Source organism: Geotrypetes seraphini, chromosome 7 (assembly GCF_902459505.1).
Source record: "Geotrypetes seraphini chromosome 7, aGeoSer1.1, whole genome shotgun sequence".
Classification (NCBI taxonomy): domain Eukaryota; kingdom Metazoa; phylum Chordata; class Amphibia; order Gymnophiona; family Dermophiidae; genus Geotrypetes; species Geotrypetes seraphini.
In genome coordinates this window covers 159,362,050-159,383,510 of record NC_047090.1, presented here as the reverse complement: position 1 = coordinate 159,383,510, position 21,461 = coordinate 159,362,050, and the positions used below count along the sequence as shown (strand labels likewise).

The 21,461-nt window shown below is 41.4% G+C and overlaps 1 long non-coding RNA gene across 1 annotated transcript in view; it reads left to right on the top strand.

Moving 5' to 3' along the window:
• The window catches only part of LOC117363327, a 33,693-nt gene extending 13,295 nt beyond the window's left edge, over window positions 1–20,398 (top strand). The window contains exons 2-3 of the long non-coding RNA XR_004540023.1: window positions 15,941–16,137; window positions 20,071–20,398. This is a non-coding gene — a long non-coding RNA (uncharacterized LOC117363327). The remainder of the gene's footprint in view (window positions 1–15,940; window positions 16,138–20,070) is intronic.
• The last annotated feature ends 1,063 nt before the right edge of the window (window positions 20,399–21,461 follow it).

The window sequence follows — 21,461 nt, the reverse complement described above, 5'->3', positions numbered from 1 at the left end:
ACTGAATAATAAAACTTGGAACTGAAAATTATTGGTGGAAAGTTGTGGGGGGTTTTTCTTTTTCTCTGCTGTGCTTATTCCAGAGTGGTCCTCCAAAAAGCGCTAATACTTGCGCCTGGGGCGGGAACCAGGTTGCCAGCGCTAGGCTTACCCCTGGCCCCATCACAGTATATGCATAGGATAACTGACTATGGTATAAATGTGTCTGCATAAACCATCTCAGAAAGCACTAACTGTACTATAACACCATTACAGAAGCTCATGTAAACCTCTTTGAATTGACTCCCCAGTCATTAGTAGCAGTATAGAAGCTTTCAATAAACATAAATCAGGTCCAGCTGCTGCTACTGGGTGTGAATTATAGGGCTGGTAGTTTTGGACATTCATGGCTTTCATACATAAATCTCTAGCAGATGCTTTGCCCAAGAACAGAAAGCTCTTGCTATATAGTAGGATGCTTGCCCTGATAAATTTCCCTGGGGTCCTCTGTGTCTTATGTTGCAATCTAAGAGATCTTGTGGCACTAGGCCTCTTTAAGCTAGCCCAGTCATTACCAGCAATAAAACTGCTCTCAGTACCCTCATTCTTGAACTTTCTCATGTCAAAAGAGACACAAGGAGCAGTTTCCAAGTGGAGCAAGGAGAAGCCAACCTGTATGGCCACACTAATAGCCTTCTCCATCTGCTCTGCATATCCTGACTTAATTCAGAGGTGAAGAATTTTCATAAATTCCTCTGTATCCAGTTTTTCAGCCTGCTCTAACTTCCACAGCACCACACAGGCACCGGGAAAATTATTGGGATCTATCTTGCCTATCTGCTTAGCGATAACTTCTGGGTTAAGGGCTGGGAGATACAGTCCGAGTGACTCCTCCTTCTGTGGGCTGAGATTGTAATACCTTTATCACTGCTGACACAGGCTTAGCTGCAGCTCTATTTGTGTCTGACTGCTTAAATGGAAGCCCAGTAATGGCTGAAATTTGCAAGAGGGAATCCTGAAGCTATTATTTCTGCTCTGGTATTTCCCTATGACAATGGACATGATCTGTATTTTCATCTAGGGTGGGAGTCTGCAATGTTAGTTCCTTAACCAAATGTTTTAAGCCTGGAACTTGGCTTGCTTGCATTTGCAAAGCTGCAATTTGCATTTGCTTTTTGGTCTTCCGGAGCTATTTGCTTTTTGGTCTTCCGGAGCTATTTGCTTCTGTACCTGCTCCTTCGAAGGGTCTGATTGATAAAGTATGCAAGAGCCATGTGATGATATCACGTGCATGTAAAATAATTGCATCACATCTGCACATGCACGGATGCCCTCCTGCCCAATGAGAGCAGGCAGTCGGGGGGGGGGGGGGGGGCTAGGGCAGGATTGAGACATGGGATTGGGGCATAGGATGAGTGGAATTGGGTGAGCCTAGAGTCCGGATTTTAGTAAAGTAAAATCTGGTAACCCTACCAAAAACTCTTTCCTGTTCTATTATAACACATTCTTTCTCTTTTGCTTGCAACTTATCTTTCAATTCTGAACTTTCCTTTAACATTGTCTTACATATGGACCATGTTAACCAAAGACAATCTGCATTTCTTTTATGCTCTGATTTGACTGAATATAATGAATAGTGATTTTCAATTTTTGTTTCAATATCAGAAGTAGTGGCAATGCTATCAGTTACACAAGAGGCCAAAGGGTTAGGTCCAGAGGAAACTACACACTTCTTAAATAAAGTGGGTGATCTACACCTAGAACAGTGGGTTCATGTGTGGCACCCTCAGCAAATGGTGCAAAATCAAGTTCTCTTTTTATGCCAGAACATTGTTATGTACTAAATTTCACTAATCTGCATGTTGGTAGGGGGCTGGGGGGAGGCCAGGAAAGGCTTGGAGTATTAGAAATTATCTCCATTTTGAAGAGGAGAGGCTTAGAAAGGTAGCTGGGAGGGCATACATTTTAAGGGTTTTGAGTACAGAGCCATTTGCATGAAGACCACCCTCAAAACTATGCCTGAACGCAAAGTGGGTACCCACCTTTAACAGAGTGGAAGTTTAGGAGGAAATATAACTTTGTTAGAAGATTCAGCTAATCAGGCACTCGTTTCCATACACTTTATAATAATGTATGTTCACCAGAGTGCATGCTGACAGGTAAATTGATCTAAAAAAATTAGTGATAGTAAATTAGGTTTTGGTTATCAGGGAGAGATATGTAATGACTGTTTTTCACCCCTTTACCTTAGCAGACATTTAACACCTTACTGTCCATCTCAATCTATCAGATCCACCAGTCAAAATAGCTTGGTTGTTCCTACCTTTCGGCAAATTATCTCAGATACTAATTGCAGCTCAATCTTTTCTGTCAAGGCCCTGGACGGTGGAAACTTCTCCCAACCCACCCTACAGGCTTCACTAAACGCATTTTAAGAAAGATCATTCTTATTCACTAATGCATTCTCTTAAGCCTCCCGTAACTACCTATATAAGATTCAAACTTGGGCAATTCAGTTCGATCACTGAGACTCTCTGAGCCATATTCTATAAACGGCATCCAGATTGTAGACAGTGGTAAGCATCCTACCACTAACCAGCCAATAGGGACACACGTTTTCTAAAAAAAAACCAACCCGAGGCAGGCCACCTATACTGTGGGAGTCTGTTGTGGTTCAGGAAGACGCGTAGGGATGCTTAAGCTCGCCCAAGGCTGGGCATGGTTTTGTCTGGAAGTGGCCTTAGGCGAGCTTAAGTGGCTCTAGGTACATCTGAGAAATGGCCATTTTTGAAACAAAAATAAATTTTTCTGTTTTGAAAATGGCCATATTCGCAGTTTGATTTTTGTGCGTGTTATACAAAATGTCCAAACTCTGATTTTTTACGCCATATCTAAAATGTCATTCCACATCACCTTACTGAGAAAGCAAAGCCGTTGACTCATCTTCAGCAGAAGGCCCAGATGTAGCCTACTGGTCTTCTGAGCTGGACACCACCTTCTGAGTCTTGCACTATGGCCTAGATTCACTAAACTCACCGATCGTGTCCTGACCAGTTTGTAATCGTTCAAAGCGGGAACAGGCCAGGGATGGTGGCATAGGCCTTCAAGGGGGGGACAGACCTTCAGGGGGAAGTGCAGGCCTTCAGGGGGGGACAGACCTTCAGGGGAGGGGGGCCCTAGTGTAGAAGTACATGGAGGGAGGGAGGGAAGGGGGGTTCAAAGAGATGTGCTTATGCTGGACTTTGGGGAGGAAGAAATAATGGGTCTAAAAATAGAGGAGAGGGATAGAGATGATGGACAATGGGATTTAGGGAGGGAAGGAACAGACAGGGAGAGAAGTTGGACACAAGGGATGGTGTGGAGGGGGGTAGATAGAGATACTGGATAGCAGGGTAGTTGGGAAAAGAAAGGGAGAAATGGTGGACCCTGGGGTGGTGGGGAAGGAGGGAGAGATGCTGGATGAAAGGGTAGTTAAGAAAAGGTGGATCTGTGGATGGAGATGAAAAAAAGGAAAGATGCCAGACCTCCGGGGGAGGGAAGGGAAACGGAAGGGGAGGACAGAGATAACAGATGGATGGTTACCACGGAGAAAGAAGGAGATCCTGGCAAGCAAGTTATCAGAAGACAACCAGAGCCTGGGACCAACAAGATTTGAATAATGACTAGACAACAAAAGGTAGAAAAAATAATTTTATTTTCCATTTTGTGATTACAATATGTCAGATTTGAAATGTGTATCCTGCCAGAGCTGGTGTTAGACCGCAAACATGAGCTAGAATTTACTGAGAGGAAAAGTCTTTTTTGTTTGTTTATTTTGTTTATACCACAGCGTCAGTGTGGTTAGGAGAAGGCAAAGGGGGTGAAGAGGCTATAAAGTAAACCCACCAGGATGTTTGAAAAAACACCCAATTGGGCAGGAAAATCGAATCGAAAAACCAATTCAATAGGCTGAATCGAATCAAATTTATTTTCCTGAATCAGGCAGCACTAGTTCAGACAGCTAGATAAAAACTCTAATCACTGGAGGACTAGAGAGGCCCAGAGAAGACAATAGCAGCCCTTCAGCACAAGCCTTTTCCACAGACATGCAAGCAGCTGAAGCTTAATGCAGATAAGCCAAGTTTTAGCTTGGACCCTTCGGAAATCCCGATCCTAGAGTTCAAGCCAAAGCCAGGCTTGGTTTTGATCAACCTTGAAGCCAAAACTAGTTCACATTGAGACTGATTCTGTCAGGGATAAGACTGCTGGAAGATTATAATTGAATTCCGTTTCTTATTTTTATCAAGCCTGTGAAAGGAACAGGTTTTAACATTCTTTTGAATACAAATAGTGTTTTGTTTACTTTCACCCCTCTGAGTGATTGTGTCTGTTGAAGCTCTGCACCGCACCCTCTCTCACACTGCTACAATTCATCATTCATCTCCTGACGATTTCTAGCATTTTATTTGCTTTTTTTTGGCTTGCTTGGGTGAAATGGAGGTGGTGTTGTATGCATGTATTATATGCAATGCACAGATACACATGTAGCGTACATGCATACATTTATATCAACTTCAGAGCAGGTGTAACTGTGTGTGCTGGTATTTGCATGCTGTTGGAGGTGGTTCTGGTAGTTCATTTTTTAAAAAGACATGAGTGCCTTATTTCATAGCGCCCAACATCCTTTCTCCAACTGGCCAGTCCAAGTTGCAAGTATCCAGTTTATCCTATAATGTAGATCTCTTCCTCATATCCAAATCTACCAGGTAGAGAATGACACGGTGACAAAATTCATCACCGTTCCCGTCCCAGCGGATAACCGCGGGAAACCATCTTCATGTCATTCTTTAAGGCGAGAGGGAAGAATCAGAGTATGAATGGCCACAACCACTGACCCGCAAGCTTTGCTTTGAAGAATGCTGGTGTAGAAAGACTGAGGTTGAAACAGACACTACAGAATGACAGTCTCTGGTATCCAGAGCAGATATTGTGATGTCATAATGCCTCATTCCACCAGTGCCTAAGAACCAATCACATCAGTGATGTCACAATGGCTTCATTATCCTTGGCTCACATAAGCACTGCTTCTGCCCCGCAAGCTGTGCTTTGAAGAATGCTGGTGTAGAAGGACTGAGGTTGAAATAGACACTAGAAAATGACATGGGATTATTTCCCGCGGTTATCCGCGGGGACGGGAATGGTGATGAATTTTGTCACCGTGTCATTCTCTACTACCAGGCTAACGAGTTCCTCCTCCAGAAACTTGTTCAATCCTCTTTTGAATCTCATCAGTGGTGTTCACCTTGACAAAAAACCCCCCCCCCAACTTTATGCAATTTGTTTTCAATCTGCTGGTCATTCCCTATTTAATGATTCCAGCCCTACTCATATTTTTATAAACTTCTATCGTATCCCTTCTCAGTCATCTTTTCTCCAGACTGGAAAGTCCTTGCCTAACCTGTTTAACCTTTCTTCATAAGGGAGATGCTCAACCTCATTAGTAATTTGGTTCTTTCTGAGCCTTTTCTAGTTGCATTATATCTTTTTTGAGATGGAGGATTTAAAAACTTCTGACACGGTTTCTGACTGACCAACACAAGATACTTGTGCTGTTGTATACTACAAATGACTGGGTTTGTATTCTATACAATTGAGGGCGAGACTCTGAATTCCCTGATGCTGGGGGAGGAATGGACAATGGACCAATATTTTCATCCACTGAGATAAAGTGAAGTTTTTTTTCTAAGACCTATGACTATGATGGGACCACTGTGTATGCTTATAAGTACCTGCTTTAGGTCCCTAGCCATTATTAGCTTTAACGGAGGTAATTTTTTCTCCACTTGTTGAGATTTGCCTGACAAAGGAGTCCTAAGTTACCTTCCCTAGCTCCAGAAGAGAGTAGTTTTTGTCCTATATTGTATAGTTTTTCTACTCTTTCCTTCTTTATATAATTCTTGTGTGAATCACAACTGCATACATTACTGAAAATGGAGATGCACCAGTAGTCTATACCAGTGTTTCTCAACTCAGTCCCTGAGTACTTCCTTGCCAGTCAGGTTTTTAGGATATCCACAATGAATATGCATGAACAAAATTTGCATCTAATGGAGGCAGTATATGTAAATCAAGTTTATACATATTCTTTTTGGATATCCTAAAACCCTGACTGGCAAGGAAGTGCTCTGGGACCGAGTTGAGAAACACTGGTCCATACAGAGGCATATTGTTCCCAGTTTTGTTCTCCATTCCTTTTCATAGAATTTCTTCTTTTTTTTAATATAAATTTTCAACACATATACAATATAATAATAGCTGCATTAATAATATAAATTGCAAATGTATACATAACAACCTTGAAAGTTAACTATGTCAATGAGTACAATGTGTGCCTAAGATGTTCCAGTTTCTAATAAAGGATGATATATGATTGTGCTTTAATGCAATAATCTCATCAAATTTCCTATCTACCCTGGATTATTATAATATTATCTATTTGGGGTCATATAAGAAACCACTTACCAGACTGCGTCTAGTACAGTACGCAACAGTATATTTGATTTTTGACTTGAAAAAATATAATCACGCGAGTCCTTTTTATTTGCAGCTCCACTGGTTTCCCTTCAAAGCCAGAGTCATTTTTAAAATTTGGTTGCATTTGTTTTAAAGCTCTCTTTGGTTTAATACCAACATACCTATCCTCTCAATTTAAATTATACATGTCAAGTAAGAATACAAGAAATTCTGGTATGTTTATGCATCCCACTCCAAAAGCATTACTGTAACATACTATATCTCCCCTGCCCAGCACCCATGATAAAACAACTTCAAACAATACAAAACACAGCCCTAAGACTTATCTATTCATTGAAAAAATACGACCACATCACAGAAGTATACCACAAATCACATTGGCTCCCAATGCCTACTATTCAAAGCTATAAACGGAGACAGCCCTACCTACTGGAACAATCGACTTATTCAATCCGCCTCAACCAAACACAGGGGAACCCACTCAATATTCACACACCCGCTAACCAAAAATATAAAACGAAGAAAAATGTATGATAACCTACTGGCCACCAGAGCAGCAAAACTGGACCAACAATTCATCAATATGCTGACTTCGACCACAGACTACAAAAAAGAAACAAAAGAAACAAAAGCCCTACTCTTCAAAAAATACATAAAACCAATATAACACAACCAAACATGTTCCGAACACTTCCTGCAATTACCAACTACTCCTTAGCAAATTAGAAAATGTTCAAACTATTCCTTAACTACTTCTTAATATCTTAACAATATGTACCTCTCATTTTCTTAACAATTCTTATGTAATCTGCTTTGAACCGCAAGGTAAAGGCGGAATAGAAATCACTAATGTAATGTAAGTAATGTAATGTTTCAAGAGTTCTTTGGAAAAGACACTCGCTTTCCAAGCTGGAAAAACAAATTCTTGGATGAGTTTTCTGAGAAAGTCGATGAAAACTTACCTGTTTGAAAGATTTGTACATTAATTTTATAGTTATATTCTCTGATTTTATATTTTTATCGAAATGTATTCTCTGATTCTATTTTCACTGAAATGTGTTAGTTCTCTTGTTGTGAACCGCCCAGAACTATTGGTTGGGTGGTATATAAAAAAATAAAATTATTATTATTATATGCACATAAGTTATTCCACCATTTACGATAGTTGACATACTGATTATTCTTCCAATGGAGGATCACAATATGCAGAGCCAGAGCTATCATAAAATAAAATAACCTGGAACTAGTGGCTGTAATGTCAATCTTAGGATTAGAGGATCGTAATATAACAATGTCATATGATAACAGAACAGATATAGAAAATACATTACATATAGTATGCCATACTTGAGACCAATATTATGACAAATTAGTACAAAAGAAAATCATATGAAATAATGAACATACTGAGGTATTACAAGACCAACGGGTGCCAGGTATTTTACGTGGAAACTTAGCAAGTTCTGCAGGAGTCCAGTAAGCATTATGCAAAATGAAATGAGAGGATTGTAACAAGGCCAAGGAGAGAGAGAGACAGAAAGAAAGACAGTGGGAGGGAGAGTGACAGAAATAAAGAAAGATAGACAGGCATATATTCTAATACCTGTTAATGTAACGGGCTTAAATACTAGTTGTAAATAAATAAGTGGATAATGGTAAGACCCTTGAAATAGGGAGTCATTTTAGAAGCATCTCCATGTGTAAATAGCAGCATCTACATGTCTATACTACACACACATCTAAACGGTGATTTCAGAAAACTGATATTTACAAACAGAGATTCCAGCCATGAAGAAACTTCAAGGGAGTGTGGTGAGGACATGATAGGCAGCACAAATCTGCACGTATATTCTCAGGGAACGCACTTCTAGGGGAAGCGATTTCCCTGATGGATTTTACATCAACTGAAAGGCATGCAGAGAATTTTTAAAAGTGCTTGCTTTGGCCAGGGCTTTATATGAAGGATTAAGGGAGTAATTGTCCTTAATCCCTCATTATTTCCACCTCCAAAGTTAAGCAAAATTAAAATTTTGGCTTCACTACCTAATTGGCTGCACTAGCACGTCAAGGTTTATAAAACTGGCTAGCTGCATGTAGAAGCTGTGCCACTTACACCTGGGAGTATCAAAATCACCACTTCCACGTGGAAGCTGTCAGGTACATGCTACTTATTTTTTTCCACATGTATATTTCTAAGGGACCCTTTTACTAAAGTGGGGCTTAACAGGCTTGATTCTAGAAATGGCACCTAGCTGAGTAAGTGCCTAGGAAAATGGCACCTCTCACGCGTCATTCAGAGTTAGACGCCGTTTATAGATTCATGCCTAACAATGTCTGAATCAAATTAGGCATTTTTCACTCGGCTTTTTGAGCCCATGTCCTGCACACAGCTTCTACGGAACAGTTTAAAGAAGGATATGGCGTTACTCGAGAGGGTTCAGAGGAGAGCGACGCGTCTGATAAAAGGGATGGAAAACCTTTCATACGCTGAGAGATTGGAGAAACTGGGTCTCTTTTCCATGGAGAAGAGGAGACTTAGAGGGGATATGATAGAGACTTATAAGATCATGAGGGGCATAGAGAGAGTAGAGAGGGACAGATTCTTCAAACTTTCTAAAAATAAAAGAACAAGAGGGCATTCGGAAAAATTGAAAGGGATCAGTTTCAAAACGAATGCTAGGAAGTTCTTCTTTACCCAATGTGTGGTGGACACCTGGAATGCGCTTCCAGAGGGCATAATAGGGCAGAATACGGTACTGGGGTTTAAGAAAGGATTGGACAATTTCCTGCTGGAAAAGGGGATAGAGGGGTATAGATAGAGGATTACTGCACAGGTCCTGGGCCTGTTGGGCCGCCATATGTGCGGACTGGTGGGCACGATGGACCTCAGGTCTGACCCGGCGGAGGTATTGCTTATCCCCACCAGCAAAGGCAATGAGATGCTGCAGTTCGGGGGGGGGGGGGGAGCCCGAGCCCGAGCCCGAGCCCAGACCAGACCTCTAAGGCCATTCCCTCAAGGCTATGCCTCTGATGCAGAAACAGGAAAATTACCGCAATGAGCTTTTATTAAGCTGCAGTAAACAATGTCCTTAGTGTGCCCTTGCATGGGGTTTTCCTGTGTGCTAAGCCCATTTTAACCATAGCCCTAAAATGGCCAAGTTTCTATTTTTTGTATTAATGGCCATTGTAACCAGACAGACATTGTGCCTGACCTGGTTCCAGTTAAAGTTCCTTCTAAGACACAGAGTAAAACCCGGAAGGGAATGGACCAGGGTTGTGTTAGGAAAAATAGGGATGATTTGCAGGTTAACCACCAGGGGGAGCCTGAAATCTCCCAGGATCTCCTGGAAGAGCCATATCTAGGTCACCACAGGAGGAGCCCAAGAGCCACAGGCAGGTCTGCTGACTCAGGTAGAGTAGGGCGTGCCCCTGCAGTACAAAAGCCAGCACCTGAGCACAAGCAGGGAGGCAGGCTAGGGAGAAGGTTGAGACCTTTCTTCCCTGAGAGTCTCCTTGGGCTAAGCAGGGACGATACAGCCTCACCCATGGAGGCTAGTGAATTGCTGGAGGAAGTTCTTTCTGACACTGAACTTCCAATGGAACTTGACAACCTGCCTGAAGAAGTGAGTCCTACTGAGGAAGCCATGGAGGTTGGTCTTTCCACCAGCTGCAGATCCTAATTGGCAGAAACTGTGAGTGTGTTTCAGTTTGCTTTGTTTGAGAGACTGTTTATTGAAGCTGAACCTTTTGGGATTTTGCTTTTCTTTTCTTTTACTGTTTTTGCTTTTTTTTTTTTTGTGAAGCTGATAGTGTCTGATATTTGGGAGAGGTTTGCTGTTACCTGGGAGGGCAATTTTGTAGGCTATATGATAGCTAATTGAAAGCAAACCTAAGGCACTCTCCATTGCCTGGCAGTTTAGTGAAAGGCTGCCAGAGGCCTCACTTTGAAGCACTGAGAATAGGGTATCCAGTGCCTTAACCCTATTGTTTTTTTTTTGATGAACTGAATATCCTGCTTAGGAGCAGGCTGATTTGAATGCTGAGGTGAGCACAAACCTCAGGTGTGAAAAAGAAAAACACTTTGGGACTTTATGTTTGAACTGTTTATTACTCTTACTTTTGGAATTTGAACAATTTGAAGTTGGATGTTCTACTTACCTGTTCTGTGGAACTCATAATTATCCTGACTTTGATGCTTTGGAAGGAATAAACCTGAGATTTTGATTTACTTCCCTTTTTGAGAAGATTGTGGTTTATTTTTGTTTTTCCTATTGGTGTCAGTCCAAGCCTGCAGGGTGACTCCAGTCCGGGTCACACGCTAGTGCTATTGTTTTTGTAACCACTGAGGGGCGCTGTTGAGTCTCGCTCAGACCACAGTCCCGGTTACACCATATATTAATGTTAAGAAAACAAATAGTAAGCCAATGAGAAGAATAAAATTTTTCTTTATTCACTTGCACCAGGTTGTTAAAAGCAGATGCCAGACATGGCCATGTTTTTCTTAGGGCTGCTTCAGGGGCATATAATATACTGTAAACACACGTCACAGTCTACATAAAAACATATTCGTGACTGCAATTTTGGAGGAATCCCTTTCTGATGTAAAGGAAAGGGGGACGTTCTTGGTCTCCTTTGTTTTTGAACAAGACTTGAACTATATATAATAAAACTTTACTTTAGGAATTTACATCAAAATTTCTCCGGACAAAGAATTTAGATCTATCCAGACGTATCCAAGATAACACAAGATCGCAGAAAAGAGTTTCTTTCTATGCGAGATGAAACAAAAAGATTGGGGGCTTCTTATCTTTTAGCATACCCCCTTTAATGTTTGATTCGCTATCTGGGGATTAAGTACACTTTCTTTTTACCATCATAATTGAGTCTTTCTAGACCTTAAAAAGATCTCTGAAGTAATGTAATTCAATTCAGACAATCAGCTGGATTTTAAGTTTCTTGGGGTTTGTCAAGCGTAGTCAGCTTTCCTGTAATTAATTAATTTTCCTGTTTATTCTCTCCATGGAATTTTATGGATTACCCTGTTTCATTTCGGTCTAAGGAAGGAATTGAACTATTACCTTTCTTTTTTTTTTTTTTTATAAATCTTTATTCATTTTAAATTTTTCAGCAAGTGTACAAAAAATTCATTAACTAATATACAATTCCACTTGAAATTCTAAAATTTTCACACAAAAAAGAATTTACCCCCAACCCATTCCACATGAAACATATTTTATAGATAAATATCACATAGTATAATAGCTATATCATTCATTTTTTATTTATCATTGAAAAACTAATAACCCACCCTCCCACCCATCAAACACATATATTAATTGGGGAAAAATGCTAATTATTCCTTATAATAATTTATTAATGGCCCCCATACATCCTTAAATTTATTAAAATATCCTTTTTTAACAGCTAATGTTCTTTCCATTTTATACACATGACATACCGAATTCCACCAAAAACAATAATTTAATCTTTTACAATCTTTCCAGTTATAAGTTATTTGTTGAACTATTACCTTTCTAATATGTTTTTTCTTTGAAAAAAATTTTATGTTCTGTATTTCTGTAACAAGTGATACATTTCTATAACTTGTAGAACATATTCATAGAATTATAAATTCATATTTAATTCATGTATAAAGAGGTTGAAAATTCAAAAAATAATCTAAAACTATAAAAAAAAGGCAACAAGTATACAATTAAGAACACTGTAACCAAAGATTGGCGTAGACACATTAAAAGCACAACTGCCACTTAGACAGAAACCACTTAAAAAAGTGAAGTCACCCAATTGGTTTTAAAAATCCAACCTTGACCAACTGGTAAAATCTAATATAGAAAGGACAATAAATAAGTGTCATAAAACAAAACCCCTCCCCCTCTTACGCCACTGAGTGTCAGAGCATTTACCTCACTGGCCCATGGTAGAAACCTTTACGGTGGCTTTGTAAAAGGAGCCCTTAGGGTCTCTTTTATCAAGCCCAATAGGGTGGGCTGGTGCACTAAATGCACTGAAGCCCATAGGGATTCAAAGGGCTTTAGTGCATTTGCCATGTGGCACTTGCTAGCTTGGCTTGATAAAAGAGGCCCTTTATTGCTCAGGAGGGCTTCTAATTTGCATGATCATTCAAAGAAACACTTTTAAATTCCATGAAAACACCTGCAAAGCCTTATGCTGGCTCTACATCACATTGGTCAATATTAACTCATGTGCTCTTAAAAGCTGTTTTGAAGCACTATGAGCTGTTTGTAGATATCGAGTATATGTAAAGCAGGGGTGTCCAATGTCGGTCCTCGAGGGCCGCAGTCCAGTCGGACTTTCGGGATTTCCCCAATGAATATACATGAGGTCTATTTGCATGCACTGCTTTCATTGTATGCTAATAGATCTCATGCATATTCATTGGGGAAATCCTGAAAACCCGACTGGATTGCGGCCCTCGAGGACTGACATTGGACACCCCTGAGTAAAGGTTTAAAACCTTGAAATTCTAGGGCCGAATACTGAATGTTCCTGTGGATTATCCAGTCCCAATTTCCATATAAATCCAATGATTACACTCTAAAAAGAATATAAAATAAACAAAATTGGAATGCTATTCTTCCACTCTGTGCGTTTCAGTGGTGTCATCACATTGTTGTGACGTCATTACCTGTGGGAACCTCGAGGTTTACTGAAAACCCTCTAAAAATACAGTAAACCATTCTTAAAACACTCAGAACCTCAAGGAACATCTCAAAACTCATTGGTATATCTCTTGTAATATCTCAGATACTTAATGAAAAAGAACCTTAAGGAACTTCCACACAAAGAACAGTAAAACATTTATAAGAACATAAGAATTGCCATACTGGGACAGACCAAAGGTCCATCAAGCTCAGTGTCCTATTTCCAGCAGTGGCCAACCCAGGTCCCAAGTACATAGCTAGTTCCCAGATTTAATGCTGCTTATCCTAGGAATAACAGTGGATTTTCCCCAACCATCTTAATAATGGTCTATGGACTTCTCTTTTAGGAAGTTATCCAAACCTTTTGGAAAGCCCGCTATGCTAACTGATATTGTTAAAAAGGTTGGTATAAAAATTAAGTGGGTTGGGAGTAGCATGCCATAAAAACCTCAGATGTGGATTTGAGTCCTTGCAATATGTAAAAAAATAATTACATGAAAAGCCTATCACTTCATAGAGGTTATATCTCTCCAAATCAAGCATTTTTTTGATGGGAATTGCTTAGTCATTTGCTTGTCTTAAATGTGGTACAGTTGATGCTACTTAAAGTTTAGGCCATCTGTTTTGGTCTTCTGAGTTCATTCAACAGTTTTGGATTATTTGAGTTTGAGTCTGTTAAGATTTCACAAACGTTAGTATCTCCTCTCCCTTTGGTGCATCAAATTGTGCTGTTTGATAATTATTTCTCCTTAACCACTAAGCCATAAAAAATAAAACATATTTTGTTATAGCACCGATATTTGTTTCTTTTGGCGTGTAGAATCATTCCGTTACATTAGAGACAAGTAACACCACCTAATGTAATGCAAAGGCAATATTTGGTGTTAAATAGTAGAAGGAAGCAGCATATATAGCATTCTCAATGATCTCCACAGAGCTGTGTTTGTACATTGGAAGTCCATAAGCCCCGAGGAAACGGCTTGACTCTGTGAAACGTTGGCTAGATGAAGGACTCCTCTAAATAATAATTTTTTGAAAACACAGTTTTTTGTAACGGTGTTAATAATCTCAGTTCCCCCAAGATAACTTTTGCAGCATATAGTCACTTCTAACAGAAGCTTTTTGCCCATGATGTGGGCGGAGGTGGTATGAGCATTGGGCTCAAACAATAAGACCTGAGGATTTTTCTTTCGTAGGATTGAGACCCTTAGCCTTTCAAGTGGTGTTTTTGTACTTTAATGAATATTTGAGGTATGCCACTGTGGTCATGGAACGTCATAAGGTTGGTTGGATTCATCCTGACAGATGGAAGACTTTTCAAAGAATTTGGGAACTGGTATAGGCTGTGATTTCTCACCAGGGTCACAACTGGATTCTAAATTGTTGAATTTTTTTGAACATCCTCTGTGTGAACTGATATTTCCAGTTATGTTCCAGATCTGGATAAGAAACCACCAGGCCCCCTCCAAACACTGTGGTAGCCAGTGCGCGGCTGGCAGAGGCATTCAAGAATTTTCCTGCAAAGGCCTGAGCAGCAGGAAATTGGTACAGCTGATGTGGCATTTCTGTGCATGCTAGGTTCATATGTTTGAACTGAGCATGCGCAGAAGTGCTGGCCTTAGAGGCTGGAGCAGCCTGCTGACTTGTGCTGCTCAGGCAGTGTGAGCCGAGCTCTGGCAGGGAAATTCTTTGGCTAGCGCATCCCTGCCAGCATAGATATGATTGGGGGAGGGGGTGCAGCAACAGGGGCAGTGAATAAAAGACTAAGGAAATGCATGTTCCCCTAATTCACTCTCAGGCCTCCAAACCCCCCCCCCCCATCAACTTCTGGCTTTACCCCTACTGCTTTCATGAGAGGCAAAGAGAATTAAACCAAGTGGGCCTACCAGTAAGAAGAAATCTGAGTACATCTTTCTGCTTACCGCTTCCCCCTGTCCTATCCTTTCTCCCTTTACTGCAGGGGTGTCCAATGTCGGTCCTCGAGGGCTGCAATCCAGTCGGGTTTTCAGGATTTCCCCAATGAATATGCATGAGATGTATGTGCATGCACTGCTTTCAATGCATATTCATTGGGGAAATCCTGAAAACCCGACTGGATTGCGGCCCTCGAGGACCGACATTGGACACCCCTGCTTTACTGCAAGTACACTTTTAACTACTGGGTGGAAGACCATTTTTAGCTTAAAAAATCTACCCCAGTTGCTCCCCAATTTATTTTTATTCTTTCAGAGGCTCCAAAGAAAATCCGATATCATTTAATGCTGCCTTGATTCATTTGCAAAGCAATACAACACTTGGATCTTCATCTAGACTGATACCCTAGATCAGAGGTAGGCAATTCCGGTCCTTGAGAGTCGGAGCCAGGTCAGGTTTTCAGGATATCCACAATGAATATGTATGAGATGGATTTGCATGCACTGCCTCCTTGAGATGCAAATCTAGCTCATGCATATTTATTGTGGATATCCTGAAAACCTGACCTGGCTCCGGCTCTCAGGGACTAGAATTGCCTACCCCTTTAGTCTCAGTTTCTGGGATGTTTCACCCTTGGCATATTTGCATTAAGAGCTGTGCTTTTCTATCTGTGGAAGCCTAAGAGAACATCTGTGTCTTATTCAGCTGTGGTGACCAGGATTTTAAGAATGCAATAAATTTAATTTTAATAGAAATCAATGATAGCAGTGGCATAAGACAGCACTCAGATTTAGCTTCAATTCTGCCTGCATCACAGATGATTGCAAACCTCATCAGTTTCTCATTTTCAGAGCCAACTGCAGCTATAGGGATCTGGTGTCCTGTTTCCTGCCTCATTTCCCCATTTCAATGGCACATTGCCTTGGAGAAGATGATCAGATTTAGAGTCAGTGCTGAAAAAAACGAGACAGGAATTCTCTTCCATTGTGATTTCCACTTCCTGAGTAGCATTCCAAGCCATTCTGGCCCTTCTCCACCATTATTCAAGGTAAAGTGTGAGAGTGGCTTGATTAATTTGAGTTTAAGCTATACCTTTTGAGCAAAAATATATGGTTTGTGTCAGGAGAAGTACTGACAATATACTTGACAGTTCAGTTACAGAAGCAGAAACACTATTTACTTTCCTCTATATATCACTATGCTACTTTCTTGGCTCTTTTTCTCTCTCTTGGTGATATTCTTAGTTTCAGTTTATAATTTTGCAAAAGGACAGATTAAAATCCTGATAACTAACGAACTAATGGCCACAATTTTGCATTCAAGGGTTTAAGAGCTCAGTTTAAGTATTGGGCACGGATAAGGTCAGTGAAACGTAAAAACTTGCAAGTCATTTTGATTTGCAACAGTTGTAAAACAGCTCATCCCCGGCCCTGGAATTTAATTTCCTGTACTGTCTGGAGGAATATGGGTGTAATCGGCGAACCGAGAGAGCTGATTTTAGGTGACCTTTTTTGCAATTTGCGAAACAAATGAAAGATTGGAGATCAGTTGACAGTTGAAAATTAGAAACTTATGCAGAGTCAAGAGTGGGCTTCGTCAGGACTGGACGCATGCTCGTGTGTTTCCAGCTGTCAGGGCAAACTCCAGAGCTGAGACTATGGTCTCCTTTTACTAAGGCCTCGCTTAGTAAAAGCATTAGGGCCTTAACGCGCGGAATAGCATGCGCTAAATTGCCGCTCGTGCGAAACGTTAACGCCAGCATTGAGCTAGCGTTATTCTAGAAGCATACCGCGCGGTTTAGCGTGCGGAAATTTCGTGTGTGCGCTAAAAACGCTAGCGCACCTTAGTAAAAAGAGCCCTATAATTAATCATCAAAAGGATCAATGGAAGGAAGCCGTGACGAGAGATCAAGGTGAAGGAATGATATCGGAAGCACAAGCAGTGGATCACGTTGATTAAATTAGTTTTGTCAACTGGGTAATGGAAAGCTACGGTAATGAAAGACTGGGGACTAGATTCTCAAAACTTTAACGCCGTCGCTAAACTGTTTTCCGGCAGTTTAGCCTGCACGCAATTTAGCGGCAGATTATCAAAACGGATTGTCTTTAGCGAGGTTTCTAGCAGTCTCCGGCAATGGCATGCAAATGGACTCTTTAACATTGAAATGAACCCTAGGGTGGATTCTTAAAAATCGCAGAGGCATTTTCAAAGAGCGGCTTCGGCTTTTGGCGACAAAAAGCAGTGACTGGTCCGGGGGTGCCATTACAGTGCCAGCACTTGTGTTTTGACTGTGGCTAATGAAAACAAAATGTGTATCTATATATTTTTAGTGGAGGGTAGTAAAATCACGCTTTTTCTGAGTTTTTGGGTGAGGCAGGCATGTTTCATGTGCGTTTGTTAAAAGTCAACGTTTCTTGAGCGCCTGTATGATACCCTTGTCTTGTGTCTTTCTGGCTGTGGGTCTTGATTAAGTTTTACATTAAAAACAAATTACAAGATTTACTTGTATTATACCGTGTTTCCCCGATTCGCTGGCAACTCTTCAACCCCCCCGCGCAGCTGAACCCCTGCTGACCCTCCATCCTTCCCTCCCCACCGACCACGAGCGAGCCCTACCTTCAACCGAAGCATCGTCAGGCCAGCAACACTCTAAACAGGCTGCTTGGCCTTGTCAGTCGGTGATTTCACTCTGCCGCGTTACTGATGATGTCATCAGTAACATCATCAATAATGCGGCAGAATGAAATCCCCGACAGACAAGACCAAGCAGCCTGTTTAGAGTGCTGCCAGCCCGACGCTGCTTTGGATGAAGGTAGGGCTCGCTCGCGGTCGGTGGGGAGGGAGGGATGGAGGTCAGCAGGGGTTCGGCTGCACGGTGGGGGCGGAGGGTGCTCAAGGGTTCTGCTGTTAAGGGGGATGGGAGGGAGGGAAGGAGGGGAGGAAAGATGCTGCACATGTGGGGGAAAGAAAGGAAAGAGGAAGAATTAGGGTGAAGAAGAGGAAGGGAGAGATTATCATGTACATAACCCGAAAATAAGACCTAATGCCTTTTTTGGGCTCCAAATGAATATAAGACACTGTCTTATTATTGGGGAAATTTTCGCTGTTGTCTGCTGATCTTATTTGCATGCGTGATTTTTTTAAAGAATGTCTCAGGTTTATAGATTCAGTATCAAAAAAGCTGCGGTAGCAGACCGTCCCTTTTTAACGTGGGTTTTTGAAAATCCTGGCCTGAGAGAGAAGCATTGTGGACAGGAAGTGGACTGTAGGGGTAGTGGTGTCTGAAGGTATTGGGTGAGTGGCAAGTGCAAGGAGAGAGAGGTGCAAGGATGTGACCTGGTGAAAATAGCAAACTCAATGTCAGTAATGAAAAAAGGAGGAGGTGTGAGGTTCTTTGAAGGGAAATCAGCTGGGTAATGATGGAAAACATTTCTTTCCGGCATTTTATTGTGGGCATTGTTGATCAGGGTGGTGAAATAGTCCCACTTTTCTTTTTTCAACACAGCATGATTAAAAGGAATAATCATTCTTGTAAGAAGTGCTAGGAAATCCTGCGGGAGATTTGCACCAAAGGCATTTTTACTGCTTTATGTGGGTGGCATAGGAGGCGCAGGTCAGCGTGAAGCCAAGGCTTGTGAGGTGCGTTTCGTTGACTGCAGTCGCTCTGGGGCATGTTGATCTAGGTTTGCTCAACAAACCAAGGTCCAGATTGTAACTTATTCATTCTGAGGAAGCAATACAAAAGCATCACAGAAATTTTGCAAAACGTGGGTGAATTGATTTGGGGTCTAGAAGGTAGATATTTCTTGAAGGTTGAAACCACGGTTGACTGCGAGAATCTCCAAAGAGATCTTACGACATTGGAAGAATGGGCGAAAAAGTGGCAAATGAGCTTCAATGTAGGGAAATGCAAGGTCATGCATATAGGGAGAAGGAACCCGATGTTCACTTACAAAATGGGGGGATCAATGCTAGGGGTCAGTAATCTGGAAAGAGACTTGGGAGTGATGGTAGACACGACATTGAAGGCGTCGGCACAATGCGCCACAGCCTCGAGGAAAGCAAACCAAATGTTAGGTATCATTAAGAAGGGTATCTCGACCAGAACGAAGGAAGTCATCCTGCCACTGTACCGGGCTATGGTGCGCCCGCATCTGGAATACTGTGTACAGTACTGGTCACCGTACCTCAAAAAGGACATGGCAATGCTTGAGGGAGTCCAGAGAAGAGCAACTAAACTGATTAAGGGTATGGAAAACCTTACATACACTGACAGACTGAAGAAGCTGGGGCTGTTCTCCCTGGAAAAGCGGAGACTCAGAGGAGATATGATAGAGACCTTCAAGATCCTGAGGGGCATCGAAAAGGTTGACAAAGACAGATTTTTCAATTTGAAAGAAACCACAAGAACAAGGGGACACTCGATGAAATTGAAGGGGGACAGGTTTAAAACAAACGCAAGGAAGTTCTTTTTCACACAGAGGGTGGTGGACACATGGAACACCCTTCCGGAGGCCGTGATAAGAAATAGCACAGTACAGGGTTTCAAAGATGACCTGGATAGGTTCCTGGAAGACAAAGGGATTGAGGGGTACAGATAAGAGCAGTGGAAGGTTTAGAGATAAGTGTAGAGGTAGGCATAAAATTAGTCAGGGACCGCTGACCAGGCAATATGCCTGATGGGCCGCCGCGTGAGCGGACCGCTGGGCTGGATGGACCTCTGGTCTGCCCCGGCGGAGGCGACTACTTATGTACTTATGTACTTATGACTTAAGACAGTAGAATTACAGGAGCAACTGGAGGCCAAGAAAAATGATATGAAAATGAAACCATGAAGTGGTCAGACCAGGGAATAGGAGAAGGTGAAAGATAGGAGACCTGTAACAGGGGGCAGAAATGAGGGGATAAGATTAGGTTGAGAGAAGTTTCAGAAACTTCCTATCTACCAAACTCAAAGATATTTTTTTTTGTCTCTCTACAGGAAAGAAGAAATCAGTAGAAGTCCAGCAGGGCCTCGTAGTAGACAGTTTGGAGTTGACAAACATACTGGAGAGATCAGATGTGGAACCAGTTCCAGCGGCTGCATTATTTAGCCACTTAGCATTGGACTCTGATAGAGATTGGCTGTTAAAAATGTTCTTTAAACATCAAGATAAACTATTCATGAATCGCAAAACTAGAATGTATCCGGACGTATCAAGAATAATCCAGAAGAAGAGGAGCCAATTTCTACTTTTGCGACTTTAGGTCTTAAAAACTGGGAGCTACATTTGTTCTTAGATATCCCTGTAAATGTATGGTTAATTTTCGAGGTGTTAAATACGTTTTTTAAAAAAATCTTCACAGTTATCCAGATTTATTTTGTGTAAAGACGCTGTATCCGCTAGTACCCCTATTGACTTACAAGTATAATCTTTGCCGCGAAAACAAGTTTCAAGTTTATTAGGATTTTATATACCGCCTATCAAGGTTATCTAAGCGGTTTTTTACAATCAGGTACTCAAGCATTTTCCCTATCTGTCCCAGTGGGCTCACAATCTATCTAATGTACCTGGGGCTATGGAGGACTGAGTGATTTGCCCAGGGTCACAAGGAGCAGCGCGGGGTTTGAACCCACAACCCCAGGGTGCTGAGGCTGTAGATCCAACCACTGCGCCACACACTCCTCAACTCCAAAACGACTAGGTCCTATTCAGGTTTGGCCATCTTTATTTCCGTTTAATATGATGTAATTACTTAATCTCCGTCGTATTCTCTAGCTACTTCTCCATAATTGTGGACTAGCTAACAGTACAAAAAAATTGTAATTTCCTAATTTTTTATTATCTTCCTTTTCTGGTATGTTGATACTGTTAATTTTAAATGATTGATTTTGATCATGGAAAACAGAAATTTCAAAAAGAAATAATTATAATGAAAAAAAAAAAAGATTAGGTTGAGAGTATGATCTGCAGTATGCGTGGGGTAAAAGATGTATTGCTCAAGGTTAAGATCAGAAAGGAGAGAGAGAGAGAGAGAATGTGTCCTGGGGACGAGGATCTTAAATGAAAATTAAAGTCACCAAGGAGCAATAGATTACTGTAAGCAGTAACAGACAACCTGTCTTGAATTTCTGGGAGATGTCGGCACCCCCCCCCCCCCCCTACCCGTGGCATAGGAACAAAACACTTTTTTTTATTTCTTTACAGTTTGCCTCAAACTAAATAGACAAATACTCTGGCTTACCTCAGCCAAGCATATATACACCAGATGTCTGTCCCTGACCTCTCCTTCCTCTGGGACCTCTGTTAACTGAGCCAGGTCTGGGTAGAATTACTCCTCCCTGAGTCTCGCCCATCTGACTCAGTACTGAGCTGTTACAGCGCAGGGCAC